Here is a 7,574-nt window from a genome sequence, read left to right on the forward strand (position 1 = left end):
GTAGACCGCGCTTAAAGAGTTCTTAGGCGAAACTGTTTGGCTGTTGAATGTGAATGGTCGGCGGAAACAAGTCGAAGCCGCAGAGTTCACTAGCTACTCTCGACGTGAACATATGTACATATAAATTTACTTACACACGTGTGTGTGTGTGTGTGTGTGTGTGTGTGTGTGTGTGTGTGTGTGTGTGTGTGTGTGTGTGTGTGTGTGTGTGTGTGCGTGTGTGCGAAAACTAGCCTGTTGAGTGAGAGCTGCTTCGGCACTCCGTCCATATACAAGTGCATATTGGTAAGCATGTATGAGTGCATAAGCATTCGTCTGTCGTGTACGTGTGTGTGTTTTGAGCTGCTCTCTCAAAACCAGGCTTGAGCGCAAGAGACGACGACTCGTGGGGCTTTACGGTTGGTCGGCTTCGTTTTCACTCAAGCGGGTCGTCGACTAATCGGGAACGTTGGCTGTTGCTTTACCTGCTGCGCGAGCGATTTTGTTGTTGCTGTCGTAGTCGCTGTAGCTGTTGTTGTTTTGTTTATTATTTTATTGTGCTTACACGATCAACAGAGAGGCGCGATTTCCGAGCTTGTACACGCTTATGCACATTTATAAATGAGTGTTTTGTGTGTGCGTATGTGCGTATATGTGTGTATGGGGAGCTTAGAGAAATGCGTGTGTATATATAAGTAGACCAGTTAATACATATGTATATATATATATGTATAGCACGCCAAGCCCACCACAGACTCAGATACGTTGAGTATTCGCTTTTTCATGTATACACACACAACCAAACATATGTATGTACATATATACCAACCAAACATATGAGGGTATATTTGTGTAACTACTTATATATTTATATATATATATATATATCAAATATCTATATATTAATATACTTAATATATTGTTCACGAAAGCTGGGCTACGTTGATTTCACATCTCATATATAACACATACATACATATATTTAAATAGATGCATATGTCGGAGAACATTGTGAATTTTTCTTGATTGTGAGTACGACTATTACCAAAGCGAGGAACTAATATATTTTCATTCTGTTTCTTTTTATAGAGAGTGAACCCTCATTCGATATTATTTTGACTGACTTAATGAAGTCTAATTAGCTTCATTTGAATGTTAAATATCTACATATTTGTATTTGAGGTACCTGTAAGTATGTTGTAACTGCATATTCCTAGTAAAACGAAGGATGTATCAGTTTTAGATGTAAATCACTAATCTTAAATGCCAATGCATACTACTAATGCAAACTACTAAGTGCTAAATGTATTTATTTATTTTATTTAATTACTGTGACTCCAATAACATTTTAGTATCTACGTACATATAGAATACAGTATATGAATATGAATGGCTATCGAATCAAGTCTTGTAAGTACCGTATGTATATAAAATTTATTTATTAACAATAATACAGTACAACTCTCCGTACACATACACACGATCACCTACATATGTATGTACATACACATGCAAAGAGGCATCATATCGGTGTGTAACGAAATGTGCTGTGATATATGTATATATGTATGTATATCCGCTCTCTTCACACTCATTGAGCAGGTGTTGGCTCGCTAGCATAGATTGACAAGACGGCGCGTGCCAAGCAAACAGCGACTACCGTTGCACAAACCACAGCCGAAGGGTATGGGAGACAGAACAACAGAGCGACAGCAGGAGAGACAAAGAGAGGGAGCTTGAGACTGATCAGTGAACCATCTCCAACTTTTCTACACTACAATACATTTGTTCATTCCACGTAGTCCAACAATTAGCAAGGCCTACAAATGTAGGAAGTCGCAGCAGCAATACTCTAATAAGAGCATAATAAAACTGTATGTCTACCTTATTAGAACAGGAGGAGTTCAGTTTGTGAGAGCGGCACATTCAGCATGCGACTGTTATCGATGAAATTCGAATTCATCAAGTGCATAGCCGAAACAGCTTTCGCATACGATAGGAGACTATGATTATGGAGTCGGTTTCTCAAAAGGTCTCTAAGTTTATAAGGCGGGTTCTTTGTCCACGTTAAAAACGCAGCTGCTGGCTTGAGACTCAGGCAATATATAAAAGCATATATACATACATACATCCACACACACAGTGCTTGTCTATACATACATTCATACATCCGTTCGAGTTTGAGTTTGTTTTCCGTGATCTTTCATTTTTATAAGTGAAAACCTTTTTTATGCTACCCAAAACCCGCGCTTTCTATACAGAACACCTGTTTGATAGATAGAACCGTGACGCCGATCTGAAAAACCACCCCATGCATTCCCTATATAGTTCGCTTTACCCTCCTTATTCCATACTTCGTTTTTTTTTGCCTTTAATACGTGATACTAAAGTCTTCAAAGAGAGGGTCTGGGTTCAACGCTCGACTCAGGAGTACGAAACAACGACAGCAGTAAAATAAAGGAGAATGTTCAAGTTATTTAACAATCCTGTTTATATACATATGCATATATACATGTATACATATATGTGTACATAGATCTACCGTTATAAAAGATCTGTAATAGAGTCTAACGCTAAGAGGCAAACACACACGCAAATACATAGGCATAAACATACATTGCTGCAGTATGGGCTTACAATGGAAATTTAATTGTTTAATAACTTTTCTTGTCGATGGACTATCTTCATGAAACTTTCAAATAATGATTATAACAGTATTTGAAATACGCATTTTACAAATATGAGGGTGAGGGGTAAATTTTGACAAAACCCGAAATAATAAAACACATTTATAATACATATTTGAAATCTGGAGACTCTAGCTTTAAAGATGTAGTTTAAATGTCCGAATATAAAGCGCGCATATCGAGCTTATCTTGAAGAAATCGATAACTCATATGTGGGCTGTTTATATTGGGATTGGGACAAGAGAGAGAGAGAGAGAGAGAGAGAGAGAGAGAGAGAGAGAGAAGGAGAGGGAGAAAGTAATTCTGTACGATCGTACTGTACAATCAAAGCAGCTGATTACGACCAAACTTGCCTTTTTGCCTTTGACCAAGTGGATTGCCCTCGGTCTATGTACATATGTATGTATGTAAAGTACAGGCCCCACTACAACCCACTTCTGATTACTATTTACCGAATCACAGCCCATTGGGATATTTGAGCACTAGAATTAGTCAAAAAGTATTAAAGTATTTTATGTTTCAAATCAGAACAGACAATTCTCGTTTATCGAGATGTATACGTATGTATATGTGTGTATACTGTATACAGGTATGCACGTATGTACAATATACATACATACTTATATGTATGTACATGCATGCATATGCGAGCAGGTATTCGGGTGGATATATATGTATGTATATGCAAGCATGTTTAAGGACTGTATGTGTATGTGTGTATGTGCGTGTATCATATGCCAAGATACACATATCCCATATAAATACATACATATGTACATGTATGTATTTGCATTAATATACATACATACATATATTTTTATGCATTCGTGCATATGTACACATACATGTATGTATGTAAGTGTGTATTTATAAGAGACTTTAGTTAGTGGACATTCGATCCCCACTAACATGCATTGGAGTACATAGATATGTACATAGATACATACAGGCATACATACACATATATATACGTGCACACGTACCCACTTGCGGGCACATATATGTACATACATACATATATGGAGCATATTAGTAGGCGCTTGCATGTGTGTGTTTGTTGATCGTGCAACCATTTTATTTTGCTATATATTATGCTATGTATGGCTGTCTGTATGCAGGCATTTTTGTGCGAGCAACTCGGCGTGTGCCTATGTATGTATGTGTGTTTGCGTAGAGAGCCATTTATACCGCTTGCTCTTTATTTAAACAATCAGTATTCATATGTTTTCGGTATGAAATTCGGTATTTCAATCGTGGCTCGTGGCTTTTCACGGTCTGCAAGTCAACCGAGACTGCTTTTCTGCTGCTTTTTGATTTGTTTTTGTTTTTTTTTTTTTGCCGTTTCTTTTGGTCTTTGACTGTTGCTTTTTCTGTTAATGTTGATTTTTGCCTTTGGCTGGCGTTGTTGTAGCGGTGCTCTATTGTTGATGTTGCTGCTGCTGCTGTTTGTGTTATCTTCGGCATAGTTATATGTACATACATACATACATATGCAAGTGTACATATTCTTTCATATGTACATACATATGTGTATACATACATACCCTGCACTTGAGAGAGATGTTGGATTGGAAATGCAGAATATACGGATTTCCCTTAATTTTCAGAAATAATATGTATATGTTCGTTTATATGTATAATAAACACATTTACATAGGTACATTTATGTATATAATACAGTTACATACATATATATGTATATAATTTTTAAATAATAAATTCATAAATTTGGTGTTATACATATACATATGCATGCGTAGATAGTAAAGTAGAAATGTAAGTTTAGGAAGAAAGTCACATTTAAACTATTGAAAAAACATACATATGTACATATGTACATATGTAAATACGTATGTTAATTACATATAATTAGCAGTAGGATCTTTTAATTGTGTCAATGTTATTATTTTTATACCCTGAACCCATTGAAAATGGGAAATCAGGGTATAATGGTTTTGTGAAAAGTAAGTAAAGTGGAAGGAGGAATCATCGCAGACCCATAAAGTATACATACATACATAAATATATATTCTTGATCGATATAGCCCTGTCCGTCGCTCCGTATGAGTGCGTCAATCTCAGAAGTTATAAGAAATCTGAAATTTTGCATGCGTACTTGTGTGTATAATGCGCAGTACAAGTTAATCCTATTTTTTTCGATAACTCATCCAATAAATTTTTTATCGAGTATAATAAAAAAATTGATTCCGTTTATTCAGCCTAGTTTGAACCTTCGCCCTAAATTTAAAAAAAAAAACGTATTCCAGGTATTTGAGACTGCCTTTCCCGTTATCTTAGCGAAGTATGGAAATCGGCTTCTCGGTCCAAAACTGAAACTCTTTTGCACGATATGTGTATACGTATGTGTATCTATGTATGTATGCACATATGTTTATATGCATAGATATGTTATTACTTAAAAAAATATACATATATATATGTCTTGTCTACATACGTACCGTACGGATGTTTACTCTAAGTAATCATTATAGAGGTTACTGTTATATTTTTTATGCCAAAATGTAAATAAAATTAATAAAATTTAAAACCCGTAATCTTAAAATGTTTTAAAAATAAATAAAAACGCGTTTATGTATTAAATTCGAATTCCAGCATATACATACATAAAGATACGCACATCGTATTTTACTGGCATAGACTTACATATGTACATACATACCTAGATACATATGTATGTATGAATGTATTTCCATTCATGTGTGTACATGCATAAGGTACTTATGCTTATAGGAAATAAGGCAGCGAAGCGTAATTCCTCTAGCCACAAATACAATAAAAACAAGTAAAAACGTTGCAGTCGTTTGTTACCGACTGCGGAGTACTCATTCACGCCCCATAAGCAATTTAGTAGCCAAGTATAGCTCTAATACTGAAGAAATGCAGTTCTTCTCGATTTGCAAGGCACCTACTAGGCGTAGTATATGTATGTACAATATTTGAGGTGTCTACCATCAATAGTGTCCAAAATATAGCAGAATTTAAATAATCGCTATATCTTCAGGTCTGATTTGGCAAGTCCCTGGTGGGTGTGGACATATAATTTTTCAATAATCTTTATTGAATCATAACATTAGCTCACGTGCAAAAGTTAAACGTTCTAGCCTTAAAACTCCGCCATAGCTCGTGATCTTGGATGGTCGACGCGGATTTATATTCCAAATTTCAGCATTCTAGCTCATCAACTAATATGATTTCTAGTATATCGGCAAATACGTTTTCCTGTTTGCCACGCCTCTAGTGGGCGGATCGGGAAAATTTTAACACTTTATAAATCAGAGATATACACGAGTATGTATTCCAAATTTTAAGTTTCTAGCTTGAATAGCGCCGAAATCAACAGCGTTCATACGGACAGCCTGGCAGACGGACGGACAGAAAGACAGACATCGCGCAAAGCCAATATACTCGTTTCACTTTTGTGAATGAGTATAACAAAGTAAGAGTGCTCTCGCCGGGAGTAGCTGACTGGGAGATACCTAGAACCTTACATAGGTCGTTGATTTAATCATTCTAAATTCAATGTACAATGAGAGAAAGAGAGAGAGAGACAGAGAGAGAGAGACAGAGAGAGAGAGAGAGAGAGAGAGAGAGAGAGAGAAAGAAAGAGAGAGAGAGAGAAGGAGCGATAAGAAAGTTTAGCTCACAATTTCAATGGGCATGGGGGATATAAAATAGACAGGTACAGCTTTAACTACTTATACTTTGTATAGTTCGAGCTATGGACAACTATGTATACAGAAAATCCAACTGAATCTTTGTACCGAAATCGCAACGGAAACATAATTACTATAATATATGTATGTACATATATCATTATTTGTATTTATTATTATTATTATTATTTTTTGAATTTATCTACTATGAATTAATATAATAGAAAGTATAGGTATTTCTACGGCGATTTTGAAATCGAGTTCCAGCTCTAGCCACGGAATTTGAGTAACTCTCTGTAAGCGATGCCGCGAATTTATGGAGCTTCTCTTTTTTGCGCACGCACACAATGAATATATCGATATATATCGCAACAGAACAGCTGACATAATAGACAAGGCTTTCACCACTGGAAACACTGGAAACGAAACAGATCAGCTGCTTATAACGTGTTTTAACATTTTTCCTTGTTTTACCAGTGTTGCCGAATCAGCTGTTTCGTAGCTACATCTGGCTGCTTTTTATTGCAGACCGTTACTGAAATTTTAAAACAGCTATTAGCTACAAATCAGGGTATCATTAAAAATCACATTTGGCCAAAATGAAAGTGAGATAATAGCAGAATTGGTTAATTTTGATTTTGATCATTTTTTATTACCAGTGCCCTCGTCCAACGCTGAAGTGGAGCGTTTGTTCTGCCAGGTGAATTTATTAAAAACAAAATTAAGCATTTTATGTCCGATGCTAAGCTCAATATTAGATTTAAAGTAAAAACAACTAATTTAAATTCTGATATAAAAATAAGATGAATCACGTCGACATGCTACATGTGGCTTTGATTATAGGGTTCCAACAGAGTACCTTAATAACGTATTGTTCATTGATGAATATTGAATAATGAATATTTTTACCTAATTTAGAAACAAGTTAACTACTTTTAGCCCTCGGTTTTGCGACAATACACAGAAGGTTGCGCAAAGAGCAGTTCCGTTACTTACCATGATAGCTGTTAACTGACTGCTTTGCTCACCTAATATGCACTGTTAAAAGACACTGTATACTGCCACTGATACTGCACTCGATTGGAATTAGTAGAGCATGCAAAGCGAACAGCTGAATTGCAGTGTGACGTCATACTTTAAAAAATGATGCGCGCGCGTTTGAATTTGCATGACACTACATAAAACGAGCTGGACAGCTAATCACAAGTTTTATATAGAGTCACGAATTGGACAG

This window comes from Drosophila navojoa, chromosome 6 (assembly GCF_054131105.1).
Source record: "Drosophila navojoa isolate 15081-1374.11 chromosome 6, UAZ_NAV_1.0, whole genome shotgun sequence".
NCBI classification, from domain to species: Eukaryota; Metazoa; Arthropoda; class Insecta; order Diptera; family Drosophilidae; genus Drosophila; species Drosophila navojoa.